The sequence below is a fragment of the Drosophila gunungcola genome, unplaced genomic scaffold (genome assembly GCF_025200985.1).
Source record: "Drosophila gunungcola strain Sukarami unplaced genomic scaffold, Dgunungcola_SK_2 000026F, whole genome shotgun sequence".
NCBI classification, from domain to species: Eukaryota; Metazoa; Arthropoda; class Insecta; order Diptera; family Drosophilidae; genus Drosophila; species Drosophila gunungcola.
In genome coordinates, this window is record NW_026453205.1 from 171,138 (window position 1) to 197,591 (window position 26,454).

Genomic DNA, 26,454 nt, shown 5'->3' on the forward strand with positions numbered 1-26,454 from the left:
TCATACCGTTGGCACCAGAACCTGTTTATAAAACAAATCAAAAAAGTTAATGTTTATTTAACTTTCTATTTTAGCCCCACTTTTTAAACAAAATCCTTAGTAATACGTACTTACCTTTAAGCTCATCTTTAAAATTAGTTAGTTTTTTATTCTGAAAATCTAAAACTTTGCCTTTTCTTTATTTTTTTAATTGCATTTTAATGGTATAAAAAACGTTTAACGTTTAATCCTTACCAGCTTTTTCAAAGCACGGACCAAACTTTTGACGGTCATCACCAATCTTGATCAAAATTACTTTTGCTAAGAGTATAGAAACTTCAGAAACATAGACTTGCTCACAAAGTGTTTCAAACTTCTGCGACTGCAACTCTTTGTACAGAGTGTAGAAGGGCTTGTTCGAGCTCTCTTATAAAATAAAAAAAGAAAACAAAAAGAAATCCCGAAAAGTAGGCAGTATAGCTTAGGTCTTATAGTCAGAATGCTAGCTTGTACCAAGTGCAGCCCATCATGATCAGGTGGCGCCCTCTAACGCGGGAACCCGAACTTTGTCGTACTGGCAACGCAACAAATGCAATCAGCTGAGTAGAAGACAGTGGTCTGTGGTCAATATCAATTTTGACAGAGCTATATTTCCGTTTTGGGGTAACCTGCTAAGCTCACGGCTTTAGCTTATTCTTTTCGATTTCCACCGCCAACGATACAAGTTGTCTGAAATAAATTTTCTCCAACAAGCAGACCGACCTCGTGGTTTGGCTACTTGGTTAGAAAAATAAACCGTGAGTAACCATCAACCAGCAGAAAAAGCAACGAAAACTTATTAGTGCTTTTATTTAATTTTGTTTAAAGAAATCTATTCGAATAACGCAACACGCGTTCAACGGTGGCTGAATACAGTGAACTATCAGAGGCCAATTCGGATGCTGGCTTAGCACCACCATATTCCTCCTGAGACCGCGCCTAACCCTAACCGCACTGGCTTACAACACGGCTCGTGGCCATAACTAATAGCGCTGCCTAACAGCCGTAGCTCGATCAGCAGCTACCCAGCAGCCTAATTCGGCCCAACAGCCAGTACAGCAGAGCAGGTGCAGCAACTGCAGGGCTGCCCAGCAGCCCAAATAAGCCCCAATACCCAGTGGTAATAGAGCAGAGCAGGTGCAGTAAACCCAGGGCTATCTTCAGCAGTTATACTAAAGCCTAAATAGGCCCAACAAGCTGTCAAATGTAAAGCAGCAGCCGCAGCAGCATCAGCAGTAGCTGTTGCTACTCATCCTAACCCTACCTCAACATAAATCTAATGCACGTTGTTGCAATATTTTTCTCAGTTTTATAAGAAAAAAATCTACCTAGTATGAACATAAATATTCGAGAAAAAATATGTAATAATTAAAAATAGAGTTCTAAATTTGCTGTGGTTTTAAGATATTAGAGAGAAAAATGATAGGCAAAGAGATCAACGTTGCTGCTGCGAACCGGTAAAAATTTACAGTGAAAAAAAGATATATAAAAACTTGGCGAAATAAATAATATGTGAATGTGCTAATAAATGTGTAATCCCGCAGTTTAAACGCGCAAATTTTATAAAATTCATACCTAAAATCTTAACGAAAAATAATACACAAAATTAATAGTAAACAATGTTGCCGAATGAAAACTAAAACATTGTTAACTAAAAATAAACCCAACGAACATATAGCTAAATAAACATGTACAAGAAGTCGCCGCTGCCAAAGATCTTTCGCCGCCGGAGTTAATCGACTATAAGTTACCTATTTCATACATTGTTTCACTGCATAAAATTTACGATGTTTTGTTTTGAATATACATATTTGAGCGTTTACGCTGTATTGCTGACGGTTGCTCGCAAGTTCTAAAGCTTTATTTTAATAAACGAGGGCCGCTACAAAAGTTCTCTCAAGATTTACACGCGCAGTCACTTATAAATTTGAAAACCTGAAATTTTTACAATGATCGTATACTATTAACCTACATGATATTTTTATATAAATTTATATATATATATATATATATATATATATATATATATATATAGCAATTATTATTTATATATATTAATCCCGTTCTCTTTCAGCAACTTTGAACTCTTTGAACTATTTTCGATAAGAAAAAAAAAAAGAAAAAAAATGAAATGAATTAATTAGACAGTTTTTTTGTGTAGGTATATAAATAAAACTCAAATTTTTTTGTGAAGTAGTAATTTTCAAATTATTTTGTTTTGGTAATACACCAGAATAACAAAAAAAAAATAAATAAATGAAATCGAAATGATAGAGAGCTTTTGTTAGAAATAAAATTTTCCTATATTTAAAAATTCTTTATAGTATTGTTTAAAAATTTAAAACCACAAATATGAAAATTTATATGAAAACCATTTATTTTTCTTAAGTCGAAGTAACCAAAAAATAAACAAATTTAATAGAAAATAAGATTTTATGAAACAACAACAAAAATATCTTAGCCCATATGAAAGGGATAGTTCGTAATTATAATTTGTAATAAAAGAAATGAATTTTAACTAAGTTTCTCCGTATCCGGGGATCATGGAAGTCGAGTGTCTTTTAAAAGGGTGATTGGTAGTCACTCCAAGGGATCCTGAAGAGGAAATGTTGGACCATTAGGATCATGGTAGGGTGGGCACTTCGCCTTCTTGGCGTAGTAAAAGGAGTGATGTTTTGGCAAGTGTATCTCTCACGTGTTGTTTTGTTTTCGTATTCTTTCCTTTCTTCAGCCTTTTCTTTTATTTTTTTTTCTCTAGCTTCCCCAATGTACGCAAATGAATAGTACGCGAATTTTAATTTATTTCTACTAGCATACGAGCATTATAACGTGGCGGTTTTCTTTTCTTCGGTAACCCACCCCATGCCGACCAGACATATGTAAAGCCGAGGATGTCGCGTACTCCGCAAACACGTTAATTTTTCCACCAGCTCTTTCTTAATAGATCGTTATATGCTACAGAAATAATTATGGCGCCCAACGTGTGAGGCCCGACCTTGGCTGGCCCCGATATAGAATTAAATAGTCAACTTCATCAAACAGTGCGTAATTTTCATATACCACTGGAGACTAAAAATATGGTCAGATTTATTACTTTTCTTAACTTTTTTAACCCAAACCAAAAATAAAACTAATTGCACCTTGATTTTGAGTTAAGATGTTTCTGGATTAGCGTACTATTAATATAGAAACGTTCCTAACAATTTTAATTTCGATGAGTCATTAAAGAGAAAACAGCTAAATCAAGTAGGAACCTGCGATTGGATGTGGATATTTTAGAAGATTTCTATCACCTGCCACGCAGCAAAATAAAAACTCTGATAGGCTTTTGAAGTACAAAAGGATTAGATACACTTTTATAAAAAGGGTTTTACCGTTACTTACAATATTCTCTCAAGGTGCTTAGGGTTTCCAAAACGCTGCTTTAAGATACGAACTAACCGCTTGCCAGGTCTATAAACTTGGATAAAGATGGATATTAGTTGCAGTACCGCTTTGGAATTTTTTTTTTTGTTGTTGTTCAATTTAGTTATTGCAGGTTGCAAACAAGTAAAAATCGTAACAGAGGTGTGCCAGAGTGGAAGCTTTATTTAGTAGCTTTTAACGTTTTGGATCACACATTTGTACGAAGGTTGGAATGTCTGCAATAGTTAAAACTAATTTTTGTTGTTTACTTTTGATACACAATGCTTAAACAATTATGACTACCAGACACGAAGATTGTTCTGATTCCCGGAAATTATTTGTAATTTCAAGAAGAAAAAAAAACTTTTTAAATATTGAGTTATCTTTTTGATTAATTATGAGAAAAAATTAATGCTTATTAAGAAATGTTAGGTGAAGACGAACCAGCAGAAGATATTTCCGTCACGGCAAACGGTGATTACTTTATTTGTCTAAGAGGAATTGAATACGCTGCTCAGTTATTATCTGCTAACTGTGGTCATACTTTTCATCGAGTTTGTTTTAACACAAAGGTCCGAAATCATAAAAATTGCCCTGTGTGTAAAGCAGATTTAAAATCCGGTAGTGAAAGTGCAAGTAGACCATCGAGTGCATTGGGTAGGTCTCAGATTGATTTGAGCAAGGAACTAGCAGGAAATCCTATTACAGACGACTTTAACATGGAAGAGTTACAGCAAGCCGTTAAGGAATCTAATAAAAGAACGGAAGCTTTAGCAGAAACTATTAGCGTTGGGTTTCAACGAATGTTAACTCTTTTGGAGAACCAAAAGCAAGCCCCAGATGCTGGTAATAGGCTAATAGAGAGTGATGATCAGCTTCAGGAAAGCTGCAGCAGGACATTCTTCGGCTACAGGAAATCTTCCTCCAATAGAAAGTAGGCCTGTAGCAGGAAATTCATCTCCAGTAGGAAATCGTTCGACAATAGGAAATGAGTCCGAAGCCAGGTTTTCGCAAATGAATACAGATTTAAGACCAGATCGTATTAGCCAGATAATGATAAACTGGAAACTGCGTTTCTCAGGCCGGTCAAACATGTCGATTGATGAATTTATATATCGACTTGAAGCCCTTACCTATCAAACTCTAAATGGTAACTTTGATCTAATATCTCGCTACATAAGCAATATATTAGACGGAAGTGCTAATGACTGGTTTTGGCGTTATCACAAAAGCGTTCAACTAAGTCAGGGTACTAGATCATTGCAGTGGGTAAATTTGCGTGCCGCTATGAGGGCTCAGTTTAAAGATGAACTTACGGATCTCAACATTCGCTCAGCAATAGATCGACGTAAGCAGAGGGAAAACGAATCGTTTGATGAATTTTATGAGTCGATCGTATTGTTGGCCGATAAACTTTCGGTTCCATTGTCAGACTTAGCATTGTTGGAAACTTTACGGGCTAATTTGCTGCCTCAAATTCAACATGAACTTCTTTATGAAAAAGAAACTAGCACAGCACACCTACGTCACTTAGTTAGAACTCGTGAGGTATTTATGCTGAGCTTGACAAAGAATAAACCTATATCGCAAAGGCCACAACCTCCTATACGACGTACAATTCACGCTGTAGAGACACATGGCGATTGCGAAGAGGGTTTCAGCGATGAAGACGAGAGTCTTGAGGTAGCAGAACTGTCGAGCGAAAGGCCATCGATACCAAGATTGTCTTTGCGAACGCCAGGTGTTTTGTTACGGCTGTGGTCAGCCTAACACTTATAAACCATCCTGTACGAAATGTACTGGCTCAAAAAACTTAGTAGATCGTGCACCAGTGGCAAGTGCACGGAAGAAACAAACAGCAAATACGACTCAGACGGATTTGTAGAGCCACCTCAATCTACAAAAACAATTCTACCAGACAGAACAACAAACCTGCCAATACCAAAACTTTTGCATTCACCACCAGCAAGAAGCAAAAGATCTCGCTTGCGAATCAGTGAATACTATAGGAAAATTAGAAATGAAAAACAGGCCTTGATCTCAGCCATAGTCGGTCGCGACGTACGTCCTTATGCTGAAGTCACTATTTTTGGGAAACAGATGATAGGGTTGTTGGATACCGGCGCATCTATTAGTTGTATAGGAGGAAACTTCGTCAACGAACTGTCTTGCCGAAATGTATATTTTAAGCAAATGTCCTCAAATGTGCGCACGGCAGATGGTCAGTCACAGACTTTAATTGGTAAACTTAATGTAGACGTCACTTATCGAGAGACAACAAAACGCCTAAATTTGTACATCGTTCCGTCACTGGTTCAGTCGTTATATTTAGGCATTGACTTTTGGACTGCATTTGATATGCTACCTTCTGGATTGTCAGTCCGCGAAGGTATTGCTAGCTTAGCAAGTCCGGGTGTAGAAGAAGCTGTTGCTGTTTCGCAACGTAATTTAACAGAGCACCAGCGTACTTTATTGGAAAAAGCTATTCAATCATTTCCATCATTTTCTGAAAAGGGTCTGGGTAAAACAAATTTGTTGCATCACGAAATAGATGTAGGTAGTACAAAGCCCATTAAGCAACGACATTATCCAGTTTCTCCTGCTATCGAAAAACTTATGTATGAGGAAATAGATCGTATAATTGGTCTTGGAGTCATTGAAGAATCCAATAGTTCGTGGTCTTCGCCAGTAGTGATCGTAAGAAAGCCCGGCAAGGTGCGCCTCTGTATAGATTGTCGTAAAGTCAATGAGGTGACACGAAAGGATGCTTATCCTATGCCACCAATAGAGGGTATCTTAAGTCGTCTACCAAAGACGACTTAAAAGACGCGTATTGGCAAATACCATTCGACCTTGATTCTAAAGACAAAACCGCCTTTACAGTTCCCGGGAGACCGTTATATCAATTTAGAGTTATTCCTTTCGGCCTTACGAATGCCCCTTCAACAATGTCAAAGTTAATGGATCGCATAATCCCAGCCTACCTTCGAAATGAGGTATTTATTTATCTGGATGACCTCCTTATAATTTCTGACACTTTGAGCGGCACATAAAGGTGTTGCGCGAAATTGCAGAAGCATTGGAAAAAGCAGGTCTTACCATAAACGTTCAAAAAAGTCGGTTTTGTGTACCTGAAGTTCATTATTTAGGCCACATTGTCGGTCATGGGACCATAGCCATGGACGTTGTGAAGATTGAAGCCATTAAAGAGTACCCCACACCGCAGTCGTTAAAACAACTCCGTAGGTTTTTAGGTATGACCGGGTGGTACAGTAAGTTTATTGAGAATTATGCTTCAATAACTTCTCCGCTTACAGATTCCTTAAAAAAGAAGAAAACATTTACGTTTTCTAGTGCAGCGGAGCAAGCATTTCAGGACCTAAAAGCAGCAATGTGTAAAGCTCCTGTTCTTCATATGCCAGATTATTCACAGCCATTTTATATACACTGTGATGCTAGTCATTCGGGAGTTGGGGGAGTTTTGATGCAAGTTAACCAAGAAGGAGATGAAATTCCAATAGCATTTATGTCACGAAAACGTAATGATTGTCAGCGAAGCTATTCCGTAACGGAAAAAGAATGCTTAGCGGCCATTCTGATCATACAAAAATTTCGAGCATACGTAGAAGGACATACCTTTACGGTAATAACCGACCACGCTTCACTAAAGTGGCTGATGTCGCAATCCGATCTAAGTAGCCGCTTAGCGAGATGGGCACTCAAGCTACAAGGATATAGTTTTACCATTCAGCACAGAAAGGGTACTAGGAACGTAGTTCCCAATGCTTTATCACGGACGTTTACTGAGGATTTTTCTAGTTTAGAAATCGAAAACTTCATAGATCTCTGTTCACCACAATTTCAATCAAAACAATATCAAGAACTAAGAGCAAAGCTAATGCAAGCTGAAAAGCAGTTTCTGGAAATCAAAGTCGTAAAGGATTGCATTTATAGAAGGACAGAGCATGCGTCGGCTGAAAGATTAGCGGATGATATGGTGTGGAAACTATGGTTGCCACAAGAACTAATCTCGGTTGCTTTACAAAAAGCTCACGATAGCCCGTTAGCCTCGCATTGTGGGATTAATAAGACACTAGAAAGGATTAGACGACACTATTTTTGGCCAAATTTAGTTAATGATGTTAAAGATTACGTCAACAATTGTGCAGTGTGCAAAACCACTAAGCATGCCAATTATGTTCTTAGACCTCCTCTGGCTAAAACAGGTGAAACCCAGAGGTTGTTTCAGAAACTTTATATTGACTACCTAGGCCCTTATCCTCGATCAAAATCAGGATATGTAGGAATTTTTGTGGTCCTTGATCACTTTACAAAGTTTCCATTTCGAAAGCCAGTTAAAAACTTCACAGCCGAAGCTATTCTAAAGTATCTAGAGGAAGACTTATTCCATTGTTTTGGAATACCTGAAGTTATGGTGTCCGACAACGGAGTACAATTTAAATCCAAAATTTTCAATAACTTGCTTAAAAAGTACGGCATACAGCATGCTTACACCGCTGTTCATGCTCCTCAAGGTAACGCGTCAGAGAGGGTTAACCGTAGCATTATTGCTGGAATCAAAGCTTATGTTCATCCGGATCAATCCAATTGGGATGTCAAACTTAGTAGCATATGCTGTTCGCTTAGATCTAGTTGGCATTCAGCGGTTAACAACACACCTTATCGCCTAGCTTTCGGTCAGCATATGATCACAGAAGGTTCTACATATAAACTACTAAGAGAACTGGATCTGTTAGAGGATCGGGCTATTCAAGTCAGTCGAGATGATTCAGTCGATATGTTTAGGGGAGATGCAGTGAAAGGTATGAGGCAACAGCAACGTCGGAATGAAAAATCGTATAATTTAAGAAGCCGAGAAGTGTCATATACTGTTGGCCAGGAGGTGTACAGAAGAAATTTTCAACAAAGCAAGTTTGTGAAAGGTTTTAATGCCAAGCTAGCGCCAACTTTTGTGAAAGCTAGAATAAGAAGGAAGCTAGGTACAACCTATTACGAACTCGAAGACCTCCAAGGAAAATCAATAGGAAAGTACCACGCAAAAGACATAAAGCAGTGGTAGATGTTGGCTCTCCAAGCGTGTATCGCACATTGTGTGTTTACATCTGCGATTTTAGCGGTGGGGACTTGTAGAAGGGCTTGTTCGAGCTCTCTTATAAAATAAAAAAAGAAAACAAAAAGAAATCCCGAAAAGTAGGCAGTATAGCTTAGGTCTTATAGTCAGAATGCTAGCTTGTACCAAGTGCAGCCCATCATGATCAGGTGGCGCCCTCTAACGCGGGAACCCGAACTTTGTCGTACTGGCAACGCAACAAATGCAATCAGCTGAGTAGAAGACAGTGGTCTGTGGTCAATATCAATTTTGACAGAGCTATATTTCCGTTTTGGGGTAACCTGCTAAGCTCACGGCTTTAGCTTATTCTTTTCGATTTCCACCGCCAACGATACAAGTTGTCTGAAATAAATTTTCTCCAACAAGCAGACCGACCTCGTGGTTTGGCTACTTGGTTAGAAAAATAAACCGTGAGTAACCATCAACCAGCAGAAAAAGCAACGAAAACTTATTAGTGCTTTTATTTAATTTTGTTTAAAGAAATCTATTCGAATAACGCAACACGCGTTCAACGGTGGCTGAATACAGTGAACTATCAGAGGCCAATTCGGATGCTGGCTTAGCACCACCATATTCCTCCTGAGACCGCGCCTAACCCTAACCGCACTGGCTTACAACACGGCTCGTGGCCATAACTAATAGCGCTGCCTAACAGCCGTAGCACGATCAGCAGCTACCCAGCAGCCTAATTCGGCCCAACAGCCAGTACAGCAGAGCAGGTGCAGCAACAGCAGGGCTACCCAGCAGCCCAAATAAGCCCCAATACCCAGTGGAAATAGAGCAGAGCAGGTGCAGCAAACCCACGGCTATCTTCAGCAGTTATACTAAAGCCTAAATAGGCCCAACAAGCTGTCAAATGTAAAGCAGCAGCCGCAGCAGCATCAGCAGTAGCTGTTGCTACTCATCCTAACCCTACCTCAACATAAATCTAATGCACGTTGTTGCAATATTTTTCTCAGTTTTATAAGAAAAAAATCTACCTAGTATGAACATAAATATTCGATAAAAAATATGTAATAATTAAAAATAGAGTTCTAAATTTGCTGTGGTTTTAAGATATTAGAGAGAAAAATGATAGGCAAAGAGATCAACGTTGCTGCTGCGAACCGGTGAAAATTTACGGTGAAAAAAAAATATATAAAAACTTGGCGAAATAAATAATATGTGAATGTGCTAATAAATGTGTAATCCCGCAGTTTAAACGCGCAAATTTTATAAAATTCATACCTAAAATCTTAACGAAAAATAATACACAAAATTAAAAGTAAACAATGTTGCCGAATGAAAACTAAAACATTGTTAACTTAAAATAAACCCAACGACAATATAGCTAAAGAAACATGTACAGTCGCCGCTGCCAAAAATTTTTCGTCGCCGGAGTTAATCGACTGTAAGTTACCTGTATCATACATTGTTTCATTATTTCCTTTGTTTAGTTATTTCGTCACTGGTCAAACTGCATAAAATTTACGATGTTTTGTGTTGAATATACATATTTGAGCGTTTACGCTGTATTGCTGACAGTTGCTCGCAAGTTCTAAAGCTTTGTTTTAATAAACGAGGGCCGCTACAAAAGTTCTCTCAAGATTTACACGCGCAGTCACTTATAAATTTGAAAACCTTAAATTTTTACAATGATAGTATACTATCAACCTACATGATATTTTTATATAAATTTATATATATATATATATATATAGCAATTATTATTTATATATATTAATCCCGTTCTCTTTCAGCAACTTTGAACTCTTTAAACTATTTTTGATAAGAAAAAAAATAGAAAAAAAATGAAATGAATTAATTAGACAGTTTTTTTTGTAGGTATGTAAATAAAACTGAAATTTTTTTGTGAAGCAGTAATTTTCAAATTATTTTGTTTTGGTAATACACCAGAATAACAAAAAAAAATAAATAAATGAAATCGAAATGATAGAGAGCTTTTGTTAGAAATAAAATTTTCCTATATTTAAAAATTCTTTATAGTATTGTTTAAAAATTTAAAACCACAAATATGAAAATTTATATGAAAACCATTTATTTTTCTTAAGTCGAAGTAACCAAAAAATAAACCAATTTAATAGAAAATAAGATTTTATGAAACAACAACAAAAATATCTTAGCCCATATGAAAGGGATAGTTCGTAATTATAATTTGTAATAAAAGAAATGAATTTTAACTAAGTTTCACCGTATCCGGGGATCATGGAAGTCGAGTGTCTTTTAAAAGGGTGATTGGTAGTCACTCCAAGGGATCCTGAAGAGGAAATGTTGGACCATTAGGAATATGGTAGGGTGGGCACTTCGCCTTCTTGGCGTAGTAAAAGGAGTGATGTTTTGGCAAGTGTATCTCTCACGTGTTGTTTTGTTTTCGTATTCTTTCCTTTCTTCAGCCTTTTCTTTTATTTTTTTGTCTCTAGCTTCCCCAATGTACGCAAATGAATAGTACGCGACTTTTAATTTATTTCTACTAGCATACGAGCATTTTAACGTGGCGGTTTTCTTTTCTTCGGTAACCCACCCCATGCCGACCAGACATATGAAAAGCCGAGGATGTCGCGTACTCCGCAAACACGTTAATTTTTCCACCAGCTCTTTCTTAATAGATCGTTATATGCTACAAGAGGTACACACTCTGCAAGACATTTTGCACCGTGAAGTGAATTTTTCTTTAATACAAAGCGAAACACAGCAAGAAAACCGTGACATAACGTATGCATAATGAAAACGCTTAAGAACAGATAACATATTAAACGAATTTTAATAAGAAATTGGTTTAAAAATGTAAGGTCGTTTCAAAATGAAATCCCTGAACTATAAATTCAGAAACCCAAAAAACAATAAAACGACGTAGTAAATTTTAAAGGATGCACAAATTGTACATTTTAGGCAATAGACATACAATTTTAGAAAAACAGTCCAGTCACTAAAATCACTAAAGATATTACAATATCACTATCGACGTCTGCATAGGAGATGGTCAGATCTGCTGTGATGGTCCGATCGTAACGAGTAATTCACCAATCGAAAGGTACTGCTAAAAGAATAGGGACTTTAAGAAAATTTATTGTGGAGTTCCTGAGCGCGTAGTGATAAAATATTCTACTTTTTTAGCACAGTTTAAATTTTTTGAAAACGTGTCGAATGACACACGATTTGGATCCGATGCTTCGTTCAAAAGTTATTCAAAATAAAACTTTTATTGGTATATCTCAAAATAAAAATGTTCTCTTGCTCGTTTTGTCAGCTTCAAAAAATTTTAAGGACTTGTTTTAGAATTCTGGAATATTTTTTTTTGTGTTGGGCAGGCCTTTATACAAAAATAAGTGTTATTTATCGGAAAATCGATAAAAATAGCCAAACTTTTTTTTAAAAAATTGAATTTACAACTATTCCTAGTTTAAGCAAACCTATATGAAATCCGATACTTTGCAATAAGTGAGCAAGATGCAAGCAAATTTAATGTTTTATTGGGAGCCAGACAACTTTCTACTTATTTTTTATATTATTACAAATGGTGTTATAATTTCAGTCAGAAGGACACATTCCCGACCTTTTCACCATCACTAGGAAAGTCGATCTAGCCATATACGTCCTTTTGTCCTTTCGTTCCTACGGTTACTATCCTATCAGCTTAAAAGCTAATAGCAGTAGTTAAATCGAGCCGGATCGGACGACTGTATCGTATAGCTCCTGTGAAAACAATCGCACAAAAATATGAAAAATTTTTAACTTCGCTTTTTTTGAATTGATTTGAATATACTTCGATACAAAATAACGGTTTACTGTTTTATTTTAATTTTATTAAAACCGGACAATATCATATAGCTGCTTTTTAAACATAAAATCATAAAAATCGTATTATTGTTGTTTTAAAAAATATAATAATAATAATTTTTGGAATAGCTGCAACGGTATATAAACGTTGCCTTTAGCTTTAAAGTCTTGTTTGTTAAAATAAAATTAGTACTAAAGTATAACTAAACGTTTTTTTTTTTAAATCATCGAAATAATATTGACGCACTTTGACTATATTTTAAAATAAAACTTCTGATTTCAAACAAAAACACCTATTAACGAAGTAAAAAAGTCGTGACGGTCGCACCTTCAACATACAAAATATCTGATATCAAATTTTGTGACGAATGAATAAGCACTCGACACTTTTTAAATGTTCGTATTCAGCTCGCTGAGGTAAATAATGCCTGTTTAGGAACTGGGGGGATCCAACTTGTGCACCCAGGCGCAGATGGCTTGACCCGAGTGGCAGATGTCCTCAACACACGGGGGTCATCCGACGACCAATCGCGAAGATGATCCGTCTCCCGATGGAGGCCACTGATTCCAAGTGTTTCCGCCTCCCAGAATTATCCACTGTCAGACGTTCTTACTAGTCCTAAGTTCATGTCATTCTCTGGTGTCTGTCCTCATACAAGTCACAGTCATCCGCATCATTCATAACGCGTTACTTTTGTTTTTATCTACTCCCACACACAGAGAGTTTATGATGGCGTCAACCAGCAACCAACACGCTTACAGGTGCCGCGATTTCACGCGTTAAGAAAATGCCAACGGTTTCTCCATCTTTCGGCCCTAAAGGGACTCCGCGTTGTCCTAATTAACCGGTATTGCGCAAACTGCCTTGCTCACGAGCATTAATTTCTTTCGGAGACTAGAACAGGGTCGGCGGAATTGCTAAAATGCTTAAAGCTAGAATCGGACCGATTCTGAAACGCAGCCACAAAATAATTTTTAATAGGTTAAATATGTTTTTATAAACCAAATTTGTAAAGCAAAATTGTTCTTAAAATACCAAAGAACAATGTAAAAATATCATCTGCGCTTTTACTTATCGCAAAGTATTGTAAATCATTTAATTTCTGTGCTTGCGGAATTGAATCCGCCAGCCAATTGCTTGGCGGAAAGTTTCAGTGAGTTTTTTTTTGAAGTTAACAGAGACTAAACAGAGGGAACTTAGGTTCCGTTTGAATCTTTCGGAAGTGAAAACTGGAACTGGTCTAGGAAATTCGAACCCGTGTGAATCTTTCGGAGGGGAAAACTGGAACAGGGCTGATAATTTTATTTTTGTAGATATGGCTGCAATTATATTTTTATAAGCATTATAATTAGAAGCTAACTGCCTAATACATAAGAGAGATTTTATGTTTACCTCGCTTTTTGATGGTTTAACAAGTTCTTACACAACTCATGATTGTTTAGCTTTTTCAATATTTAATTCAGCTGCTTTTTATATCCGACAGTTGCCAACACTGCACTGCATACAGTTAACAGTCCTGTAAGCGCTATGCCTACTGGGATGTTGTTCAAATTTAACGGACGAAAAAAACCTAAAACGCCTAACTTTAAATACCACAAGAAATCTAATTTCCAATGAATTTCAGGCATGATTAGCTTGTCCGATTAAGTCGGATACCAACATTAAATTAGAACCTATAACAATTTTTAATGGACTTTTTCGAGTGTTTGTCGAGCTCTTGCGGACAAATGACTTGTCCAATCCAATACAACAGTATGACAATGTTAAGGATTGATCTATTGGAAGTTTTCTTGCACCAGGATCGGTTTGCCACAACACGAGATATAAAATAAAACTTGAAACGACAGCTAAAAATTTTTTTAATTTAAAAAAATCTTTAAAAAAATCTAAAGAAATCATTTTTTGTGATATACACTTAGTTTAGAAGTCGTACGATACCAGAAATTTTTCGAAGGCGGATTTTTTTTTTAAATTTTGTAATCTCGTGCTATCTGTGGAAACAGGGCTATAGAATCATTAGCTTTTATTCTTGGGCTTTGTTTTTGTCGACTAGTGTTAATAATCATGGTAGAAAATAATATCTAAAAAAATAATTATGTGAAACGAAACTTAAAAATATATTTGTAAAAATGAATGATGACAGTGACATTAAGGGACCGCATTGGCATACGGAATGTGTGAAGGTAAAAAAACACATGCTTCCGACAGTTCAATCAAGCGCTCGAGCCAGCTTTTAAGGGAACTTCTAGGCAGCGAAATAAATGCCAAGCGAAAAAGCCAGCCTAGCCAGGCCCTCGACCCATATCATTTGGACTGGGCCAACGTAACGTTTTACTACAATACCCTGGCTAGACGCCGGCAATCATGAAAAACTGTCGCGTATCAATCCTGGGCGGTCATGATTTTAAATTAGACAATTTTATTCGCAGTAAAAATAAAAAAATATAACATTGCAAGTTTTACATTAAAACGTTTTTTAATTTGCTTAAAGTTTACATTCGTATTAATTTTAAAATCCTTAATCGAGTTAATCTAATCAAATAAATATTATAAATTTATTCGATAAGAGGATTTTAAATGTTTTTCTGCGTCACATTAACTAGGCCACAGCAATTGAAAGTCAAACTGTCAGTCAGAATCATTAATAGCTTTTTTTCTTTTCTTTGCCACTTGTGCCATTTTAGGTTTCGACCAATCCTCCTTAGAAATGTGTCATTTATTTAAATCGTATAGAATATCAAAATATGTTACCAACCTCACTAAAGTTTTCATCTGAAGAATATATTGTTTTCATCATTTCAGAATTCTTCTTATTGGTGGTGCTATGATTGTTGGCATCCTTTTTTCCACCGCGTCGCACAACTGCTGTTGTATCGTCTTCCGCTGCCAGTGCAAACAGATCGCTAAATTGTTTCTGCAGATATTGTGTTAGCTCAATTTTAAAAATAACCTGTTATTATGTTTTTTTGTACCTTTGTGACCTCATTACTGTGAGAGTGCGCGGATTGCAGTGCCCGCTGCATCATATCATGAACGTAAAGGCCAGTACCTGTACCATGCCTGCAACTTCTTCTATAATGCTCTAGATGGTATAATACCTATTGCAAAGTTTGGTACAATTTATTAATTTATTGCTTGAAATAATTCATTAAAACGCACTTGATCAGCAGAAGGAGTACTACTCCCCTTTGATGGTCGTTTTCTTTTGTTGGGAGATGAACTCGGATATTTTGATGTAAGTAGTGATGCAAAAATTTCAGACAGCTTTTCTTCATATCGTTGGCACCAGAACCTGTTTATAAAACAAATCAAAAAAGTAAATGTTTATTTAACTTTATATTTTAGCCCCACCTTTTTAAACAAAAACCTTAGAAATACGTATGTACCTTTAAGCTCATCTTTAAAATTAGTTCGTTTTTTATTCTGAAAATCTAAAACTTTGCCTTTTCTTTATTTTTTACATTGCATTTTAATGGTATAAAAAACGTTTAACTATTTTGAGCTTACTGAAAAATGAAATGGGAATATTATCACGAAAAAGGAACTTTTTATATAATATAAGTTGTAATGCCTTACTTTGAGTGTTTTTTTGTTAATATTAACTTTTTTAATTAAAAATCCTTACCAGCTTTTTCAAAGCACGGACCAAACTTTTTGACGATCATCACCAATCTTGATCAAAATTACTTTTGCTAAGAGTATAGAAACTTCAGAAACAAAGACTTGCTCACAAAGTGATTTAAACTTCTGCGACTGCAACTCTTTGTACAGAGGTACACACTCTGCAAGACATTTTGAACCGTGAAGTGAATTTTTCTTTAATACAAATCCTTGAACTAAAAATTCAGAAACCCAAAAACAATAAAACGACTTAGTAAATTTTAAAGGATGCACAAATTGTACATTTTAGGCAATAGACATACAATTTTAGAAAAACAGCGCAGTCACTTAAATCACTAAAGATATTACAATATCACAATCGACGTCTGCATAGGAGATGGTCAGATCTGCTGTGATGGTCCGATCGTAACGAGTAATTCACCAATCGAAAGGTACTGCTAAAAGAATAGGGACTTTAAGAAAATTTATTGTGGAGTTTTGAGCGCGTAGTGATAAAATATTCTACTTTTTTAGCACAGTTTAAATATTATTGAATACGTGTCAAATGACACACGATTTGGATCCGATGCTCCGTTCAAAAGTTATTCAAAATAAAACTTTTATTGGTATATCTCAAAATAAAAATGTTGTCGTGCTCGTTTGTTAGCTTCAAAAAATTTTAAGGACTTGTTTTAGAATTCTGGAATATTTTTTTTTTTTGTGTTGGGCAGGCCTTTATACAAAAATAAGTGTTATTTACCGGAAAATCGATAAAAATAGCCAAACTTTTTTTAAAAATTGAATTTAAAACTATTCCTAGTTTAAGCAAACCAATATGAAATCCGATACCTTGCAATAAGTGAGCAAGATGCAAGAAAATTTAATGTTTTATTGGGAGCCAGACAACTTTCTACTTCATTTTTATATTATTACAAATGGTGTTATAATTTCTGTCAGAAGGAAACATTCCCGACCTTTTCACCATCACTAGGAAAGTCGATCTAGCCATATACGTCCTTTTGTCCTTTCGTTCCTACGGTTACTATCCTATCAGCTTAAAAGCTAATAGCAGTAGTTAAATCGAGCCGGATCGGACGACTGTATCGTATAGCTCCCGTGAAAACAATCGGACAAAAATATGAAAAATTTTTAACTTCGCTTTTTTTGAATTGATTTGAATATACTTCGATACAAAATAACGGTTTACTGTTTTATTTTAATTTTATTAAAACCGGACAATATCATATAGCTGCTTTTTAAACATAAAATCATAAAAATCGTATTATTGTTGTTTTAAAAAATATAATAATAATAATTTTTGGAATAGCTGCAACGGTATATAAACGTTGCCTTTAGCTTTAAAGTCTTGTTTGTTAAAATAAAATTAGTACTAAAGTATAACTAAACGTTTTTTTTTTTTAAATCATCGAAATAATATTGACGCACTTTGACTATATTTTAAAATAAAACTTCTGATTTCAAACAAAAACACCTATTAACGAAGTAAAAAAGTCGTGACGGTCGCACCTTCAACATACAAAATATCTGATATTAAATTTTGTGACGAATGAATAAGCACTCGACACTTTTTAAATGTTCGTATTCAGCTCGCTGAGGTAAATAATGCCTGTTTAGGAACTGGGGGGATCCAACTTGTGCACCCAGGCGCAGATGGCTTGACCCGAGTGGCAGATGTCCTCAACACACGGGGGTCATCCGACGACCAATCGCGAAGATGATCCGTCTCCCGATGGAGGCCACTGATTCCAAGTGTTTCCGCCTCCCAGAATTATCCACTGTCAGACGTTCTTACTAGTCCTAAGTTCATGTCATCCTCTGGTGTCTGTCCTCATACAAGTCACAGTCATCCGCATCATTCATAACGCGTTACTTTTGTTTTTATCTACTCCCACACACAGAGAGTTTATGATGGCGTCAACCAGCAACCAACACGCTTACAGGTGCCGCGATTTCACGCGTTAAGAAAATGCCAACGGTTTCTCCATCTTTCGGCCCTAAAGGGACTCCGCGTTGTCCTAATTAACCGGTATTGCGCAAACTGCCTTGCTCACGAGCATTAATTTCTTTCGGAGACTAGAACAGGGTCGGCGGAATTGCTAAAATGCTTAAAGCTAGAATCGGACCGATTCTGAAACGCAGCCACAAAATAATTTTTAATAGGTTAAATATGTTTTTATAAACCAAATTTGTAAAGCAAAATTGTTCTTAAAATACCAAAGAACAATGTAAAAATATCATCTGCGCTTTTACTTATCGCAAAGTATTGTAAATCATTTAATTTCTGTGCTTGCGGAATTGAATCCGCCAGCCAATTGCTTGGCGGAAAGTTTCAGTGAGTTTTTTTTGAAGTTAACAGAGACTAAACAGAGGGAACTTAGATTCCGTTTGAATCTTTCGGAAGTGAAAACTGGAACTGGTCTAGGAAATTCGAACCCGTGTGAATCTTTCGGAGGGGAAAACTGGAACAGGGCTGATAATTTTATTTTTGTAGATATGGCTGCAATTATATTTTTATAAGCATTATAATTAGAAGCTAACTGCCTAATACATAAGAGAGATTTTATGTTTACCTCGCTTTTTGATAGTTTAACAAGTTCTTACACAACTCATGATTGTTTAGCTTTTTCAATATTTAATTCAGCTGCTTTTTATATCCGACAGTTGCCAACACTGCACTGCATACAGTTAACAGTCCTGTAAGCGCTATGCCTACTGGGATGTTGTTCAAATTTAACGGACGAAAAAAACCTAAAACGCCTAACTTTAAATACCACAAGAAATCTAATTTCCAATGAATTTCAGGCATGATTAGCTTGTCCGATTAAGTCGGATACCAACATTAAATTAGAACCTATAACAATTTTTAATGGACTTTTTCGAGTGTTTGTCGAGCTCTTGCGGACAAATGACTTGTCCAATCCAATACAACAGTATGACAATGTTAAGGATTGATCTATTGGAAGTTTTCTTGCACCAGGATCGGTTTGCCACAACACGAGATATAAAATAAAACTTGAAACGACAGCTAAAAATTTTTTTAATTAAAAAAATTTAACGGACGAAAAAAACCTAAAACGCCTAACTTTAAATACCACAAGAAATCTAATTTCAGGCATGATTAGCTTGTCCGATTAAGTCGGATACCAACATTAAATTAGAACCTATAACAATTTTTAATGGACTTTTTCGAGTGTTTGTCGAGCTCTTGCGGACAAATGACTTGTCCAATCCAATACAACAGTATGACAATGTTAAGGATTGATCTATTGGAAGTTTTCTTGCACCAGGATCGGTTTGCCACAACACGAGATATAAAATAAAACTTGAAACGACAGCTAAAAATTTTTTTAATTTAAAAAAATCTTTAAAAAAATCTAAAGAAATCATTTTTTGTGATATACACTTAGTTTAGAAGTCGTACGATACCAGAAATTTTTCGAAGGCGGATTTTTTTTTTAAATTTTGTAATCTCGTGCTATCTGTGGAAACAGGGCTATAGAATCATTAGCTTTTATTCTTGGGCTTTGTTTTTGTCGACTAGTGTTAATAATCATGGTAGAAAATAATATCTAAAAAAATAATTATGTGAAACGAAACTTAAAAATATATTTGTAAAAATGAATGATGACAGTGACATTAAGGGACCGCATTGGCATACGGAATGTGTGAAGGTAAAAAAACACATGCTTCCGACAGTTCAATCAAGCGCTCGAGCCAGCTTTTAAGGGAACTTCTAGGCAGCGAAATAAATGCCAAGCGAAAAAGCCAGCCTAGCCAGGCCCTCGACCCATATCATTTGGACTGGGCCAACGTAACGTTTTACTACAATACCCTGGCTAGACGCCGGCAATCATGAAAAACTGTCGCGTATCAATCCTGGGCGGTCATGATTTTAAATTAGACAATTTTATTCGCAGTAAAAATAAAAAAATATAACATTGCAAGTTTTACATTAAAACGTTTTTTAATTTGCTTAAAGTTTACATTCGTATTAATTTTAAAATCCTTAATCGAGTTAATCTAATCAAATAAATATTATAAATTTATTCGATAAGAGGATTTTAAATGTTTTTCTGCGTCACATTAACTAGGCCACAGCAATTGAAAGTCAAACTGTCAGTCAGAATCATTAATAGCTTTTTTTCTTTTCTTTGCCACTTGTGCCATTTTAGGTTTCGACCAATCCTCCTTAGAAATGTGTCATTTATTTAAATCGTATAGAATATCAAAATATGTTACCAACCTCACTAAAGTTTTCATCTGAAGAATATATTGTTTTCATCATTTCAGAATTCTTCTTATTGGTGGTGCTATGATTGTTGGCATCCTTTTTTCCACCGCGTCGCACAACTGCTGTTGTATCGTCTTCCGCTGCCAGTGCAAACAGATCGCTAAATTGTTTCTGCAGATATTGTGTTAGCTCAATTTTAAAAATAACCTGTTATTATGTTTTTTTGTACCTTTGTGACCTCATTACTGTGAGAGTGCGCGGATTGCAGTGCCCGCTGCATCATATCATGAACGTAAAGGCCAGTACCTGTACCATGCCTGCAACTTCTTCTATAATGCTCTAGATGGTATAATACCTATTGCAAAGTTTGGTACAATTTATTAATTTATTGCTTGAAATAATTCATTAAAACGCACTTGATCAGCAGAAGGAGTACTACTCCCCTTTGATGGTCGTTTTCTTTTGTTGGGAGATGAACTCGGATATTTTGATGTAAGTAGTGATGCAAAAATTTCAGACAGCTTTTCTTCATATCGTTGGCACCAGAACCTGTTTATAAAACAAATCAAAAAAGTAAATGTTTATTTAACTTTATATTTAGCCCCACCTTTTAAAACAAAAACCTTAGAAATACGTATGTACCTTTAAGCTCATCTTTAAAATTAGTTCGTTTTTTATTCTGAAAATCTAAAACTTTGCCTTTTCTTTATTTTTTACATTGCATTTTAATGGTATAAAAAACGTTTAACTATTTTGAGCTTACTGAAAAATGAAATGGGAATATTATCACGAAAAAGGAACTTTTTATATAATATAAGTTGTAATGCCTTACTTTGAGTGTTTTTTTGTTAATATTAACATTTTTAATTAAAAATCCTTACCAGCTTTTTCAAAGCACGGACCAAACTTTTTGACGATCATCACCAATCTTGATCAAAATTACTTTTGCTAAGAGTATAGAAACTTCAGAAACAAAGACTTGCTCACAAAGTGATTTAAACTTCTGCGACTGCAACTCTTTGTACAGAGGTACACACTCTGCAAGACATTTTACACCGTGAAGTAAATTTTTCTTTAATACAAATCCTTGAACTAAAAATTCAGAAACCCAAAAACAATAAAACGACGTAGTAAATTTTAAAGGATGCACAAATTGTACATTTTAGGCAATAGACATACAATTTTAGAAAAACAGTGCAGTCACTTAAATCACTAAAGATATTACAATATCACAATCGACGTCTGCATAGGAGATGGTCAGATCTGCTGTGATGGTCCGATCGTAACGAGTAATTCACCAATCGAAAGGTACTGCTAAAAGAATAGGGACTTTAAGAAAATTTATTGTGGAGTTCTTGAGCGCGTAGTTTAAATATTATTGAATACGTGTCAAATGACACACGATTTGGATCCGATGCTCCGTTCAAAAGTTATTCAAAATAAAACTTTTATTGGTATATCTCAAAATAAAAATGTTGTCGTGCTCGTTTGTTAGCTTCAAAAAATTTTAAGGACTTGTTTTAGAATTCTGGAATATTTTTTTTTTTTGTGTTGGGCAGGCCTTTATACAAAAATAAGTGTTATTTACCGGAAAATCGATAAAAATAGCCAAACTTTTTTTAAAAATTGAATTTAAAACTATTCCTAGTTTAAGCAAACCAATATGAAATCCGATACCTTGCAATAAGTGAGCAAGATGCAAGAAAATTTAATGTTTTATTGGGAGCCAGACAACTTTCTACTTCATTTTTATATTATTACAAATGGTGTTATAATTTCAGTCAGAAGGAAACATTCCCGACCTTTTCACCATCACTAGGAAAGTCGATCTAGCCATATACGTCCTTTTGTCCTTTCGTTCCTACGGTTACTATCCTATCAGCTTAAAAGCTAATAGCAGTAGTTAAATCGAGCCGGATCGGACGACTGTATCGTATAGCTCCCGTGAAAACAATCGGACAAAAATATGAAAAATTTTTAACTTCGCTTTTTTTGAATTGATTTGAATATTCTTCGATACAAAATAACGGTTTACTGTTTTATTTTAATTTTATTAAAACCGGACAATATCATATAGCTGCTTTTTAAACATAAAATCATAAAAATCGTATTATTGTTGTTTTAAAAAATATAATAATAATAATTTTTGGAATAGCTGCAACGGTATATAAACGTTGCCTTTAGCTTTAAAGTCTTGTTTGTTAAAATAAAATTAGTACTAAAGTATAACTAAACGTTTTTTTTTTTAAATCATCGAAATAATATTGACGCACTTTGACTATATTTTAAAATAAAACTTCTGATTTCAAACAAAAACACCTATTAACGAAGTAAAAAAGTCGTGACGGTCGCACCTTCAACATACAAAATATCTGATATTAAATTTTGTGACGAATGAATAAGCACTCGACACTTTTTAAATGTTCGTATTCAGCTCGCTGAGGTAAATAATGCCTGTTTAGGAACTGGGGGGATCCAACTTGTGCACCCAGGCGCAGATGGCTTGACCCGAGTGGCAGATGTCCTCAACACACGGGGGTCATCCGACGACCAATCGCGAAGATGATCCGTCTCCCGATGGAGGCCACTGATTCCAAGTGTTTCCGCCTCCCAGAATTATCCACTGTCAGACGTTCTTACTAGTCCTAAGTTCATGTCATCCTCTGGTGTCTGTCCTCATACAAGTCACAGTCATCCGCATCATTCATAACGCATTACTTTTGTTTTTATCTACTCCCTCACACAGAGAGTTTATGATGGCGTCAACCAGCAACCAACACGCTTACAGGTGCCGCGATTTCACGCGTTAAGAAAATGCCAACGGTTTCTCCATCTTTCGGCCCTAAAGGGACTCCGCGTTGTCCTAATTAACCGGTATTGCGCAAACTGCCTTGCTCACGAGCATTAATTTCTTTCGGAGACTAGAACAGGGTCGGCGGAATTGCTAAAATGCTTAAAGCTAGAATCGGACCGATTCTGAAACGCAGCCACAAAATAATTTTTAATAGGTTAAATATGTTTTTATAAACCAAATTTGTAAAGCAAAATTGTTCTTAAAATACCAAAGAACAATGTAAAAATATCATCTGCGCTTTTACTTATCGCAAAGTATTGTAAATCATTTAATTTCTGTGCTTGCGGAATTGAATCCGCCAGCCAATTGCTTGGCGGAACGTTTCAGTGAGTTTTTTTTTGAAGTTAACAGAGACTAAACAGAGGGAACTTAGATTCCGTTTGAATCTTTCGGAAGTGAAAACTGGAACTGGTCTAGGAAATTCGAACCCGTGTGAATCTTTCGGAGGGGAAAACTGGAACAGGGCTGATAATTTTATTTTTGTAGATATGGCTGCAATTATATTTTTATAAGCATTATAAATAGAAGCTAACTGCCTAATACATAAGAGAGATTTTATGTTTACCTCGCTTTTTGATGGTTTAACAAGTTCTTACACAACTCATGATTGTTTAGCTTTTTCAATATTTAATTCAGCTGCTTTTTATATCCGACAGTTGCCAACACTGCACTGCATACAGTTAACAGTCCTGTAAGCGCTATGCCTACTGGGATGTTGTTCAAATTTAACGGACGAAAAAAACCTAAAACGCCTAACTTTAAATACCACAAGAAATCTAATTTCCAATGAATTTCAGGCATGATTAGCTTGTCCGATTAAGTCGGATACCAACATTAAATTAGAACCTATAACAATTTTTAATGGACTTTTTCGAGTGTTTGTCGAGCTCTTGCGGACAAATGACTTGTCCAATCCAATACAACAGTATGACAATGTTAAGGATTGATCTATTGGAAGTTTTCTTGCACCAGGATCGGTTTGCCACAACTCGAGATATAAAATAAAACTTGAAACGAAATTTTTTTAATTTAAAAAAATCTTTAAAAAAATCTTTAAAAAAATCTAAAGAAATCATTTTTTGTGATATACACTTAGTTTAGAAGTCGTACGATACCAGAAATTTTTCGAAGGCGGTTTTTTTTTTAAATTTTGTAATCTCGTGCTATCTGTGGAAACAGGGCTATAGAATCATTAGCTTTTATTCTTGGGCTTTGTTTTTGTCGACTAGTGTTAATAATCATGGTAGAAAATAATATCTAAAAAAATAATTATGTGAAACGAAACTTAAAAATATATTTGTAAAAATGAATGATGACAGTGACATTAAGGGACCGCATTGGCATACGGAATGTGTGAAGGTAAAAAAACACATGCTTCCGACAGTTCAATCAAGCGCTCGAGCCAGCTTTTAAGGGAACTTCTAGGCAGCGAAATAAATGCCAAGCGAAAAAGCCAGCCTAGCCAGGCCCTCGACCCATATCATTTGGACTGGGCCAACGTAACGTTTTACTACAATACCCTGGCTAGACGCCGGCAATCATGAAAAACTGTCGCGTATCAATCCTGTGTGGTCTCGAGTTGTATTATTTTTATTCTTAACATAGTTTTCAAAGTTGCCGCCATAACAAACATGATTTTAAATTAGACAATTTTATTCGCAGTAAAAATAAAAAAATATAACATTGCAAGTTTTACATTAAAACGTTTTTTAATTTGCTTAAAGTTTACATTCGTATTAATTTTAAAATCCTTAATCGAGTTAATCTAATCAAATAAATATTATAAATTTATTCGATAAGAGGATTTTAAATGTTTTTCTGCGTCACATTAACTAGGCCACAGCAATTGAAAGTCAAACTGTCAGTCAGAATCATTAATAGCTTTTTTTCTTTTCTTTGCCACTTGTGCCATTTTAGGTTTCGACCAATCCTCCTTAGAAATGTGTCATTTATTTAAATCGTATAGAATATCAAAATATGTTACCAACCTCACTAAAGTTTTCATCTGAAGAATATATTGTTTTCATCATTTCAGAATTCTTCTTATTGGTGGTGCTATGATTGTTGGCATCCTTTTTTCCACCGCGTCGCACAACTGCTGTTGTATCGTCTTCCGCTGCCAGTGCAAACATATCGCTAAATTGTTTCTGCAGATATTGTGTTAGCTCAATTTTAAAAATAACCTGTTATTATGTTTTTTTGTACCTTTGTGACCTCATTACTGTGAGAGTGCGCGGATTGCAGTGCCCGCTGCATCATATCATGAACGTAAAGGCCAGTACCTGTACCATGCCTGCAACTTCTTCTATAATGCTCTAGATGGTATAATACCTATTGCAAAGTTTGGTACAATTTATTAATTTATTGCTTGAAATAATTCATTAAAACGCACTTGATCAGCAGAAGGAGTACTACTCGCGACGAAATTCCCCTTTGATGGTCGTTTTCTTTTGTTGGGAGATGAACTCGGATATTTTGATGTAAGTAGTGATGCAATAATTTCAGACAGCTTTTCTTCATACCGTTGGCACCAGAACCTGTTTATAAAACAAATCAAAAAAGTAAATGTTTATTTAACTTTCTATTTTAGCCCCACTTTTTAAACAAAAACCTTAGAAATACGTATGTACCTTTAAGCTCATCTTTAAAATTAGTTCGTTTTTTATTCTGAAAATCTAAAACTTTGCCTTTTCTTTATTTTTACATTGCATTTTAATGGTATAAAAACGTTTAACTATTTTGAACTTACTGAAATATGAAATGGGAATATTATTACGAAAAAGGAACTTTTTATATAATATAAGTTGCAATGCCTTACTTTGAGTGTTTTTTTGTTAATATTAACTTTTTTAATTAAAAATCCTTACCAGCTTTTTAAAAGCACGGACCAAACTTTTTGACGATCATCACCAATCTTGATCAAAATTACTTTTGCTAAGAGTATAGAAACTTCAGAAACATAGACTTGCTCACAAAGTGATTTAAACTTCTGCGACTGCAACTCTTTGTACAGAGGTACACACTCTGCAAGACATTTTGCACCGTGAAGTGAATTTTTCTTTAATACAAATCCTTGAACTAAAAATTCAGAAACCCAAAAAACAATAAAACGACGTAGTAAATTTTAAAGGATGCACATTTTAGGCAATAGACATACAATTTTAGAAAAACAGTCCAGTCACTTAAATCACTAAAGATATTACAATATCACAATCGACGTCTGCATAGGAGATGGTCAGATCTGCTGTGATGGTCCGATCGTAACGAGTAATTCACCAATCGAAAGGTACTGCTAAAAGAATAGGGACTTTAAGAAAATTTATTGTGGAGTTCTTGAGCGCGTAGTGATAAAATATTCTACTTTTTTAGCACAGTTTAAATTTTATTGAATACGTGTCGAATGACACACGATTTGG

General features: G+C 35.4%; 3 long non-coding RNA genes across 3 annotated transcripts; all 3 read right to left on the reverse strand.

Annotated features, from left to right (window-relative positions):
• Positions 1-14,782: 14,782 nt before the first annotated feature.
• Positions 14,783-15,607, reverse strand: LOC128263925 (uncharacterized). The gene is made up of 4 exons (XR_008268569.1): positions 15,492-15,607; positions 15,305-15,430; positions 15,088-15,246; positions 14,783-15,032 (listed from the first exon to the last, which is right to left on the reverse strand). It is a non-coding gene; the product is annotated as an uncharacterized LOC128263925 (long non-coding RNA).
• Positions 15,608-19,891: 4,284 nt separating this feature from the next.
• On the reverse strand, positions 19,892-20,716 carry LOC128263924 (uncharacterized). The gene is made up of 4 exons (XR_008268568.1): positions 20,601-20,716; positions 20,414-20,539; positions 20,197-20,355; positions 19,892-20,141 (listed from the first exon to the last, which is right to left on the reverse strand). It is a non-coding gene; the product is annotated as an uncharacterized LOC128263924 (long non-coding RNA).
• A 4,005-nt stretch (positions 20,717-24,721) lies between these two features.
• On the reverse strand, positions 24,722-25,639 carry LOC128263923 (uncharacterized). Its single transcript, XR_008268567.1, has 4 exons — positions 25,431-25,639; positions 25,244-25,369; positions 25,027-25,185; positions 24,722-24,971 (listed from the first exon to the last, which is right to left on the reverse strand). It is a non-coding gene; the product is annotated as an uncharacterized LOC128263923 (long non-coding RNA).
• Positions 25,640-26,454: the final 815 nt, after the last annotated feature.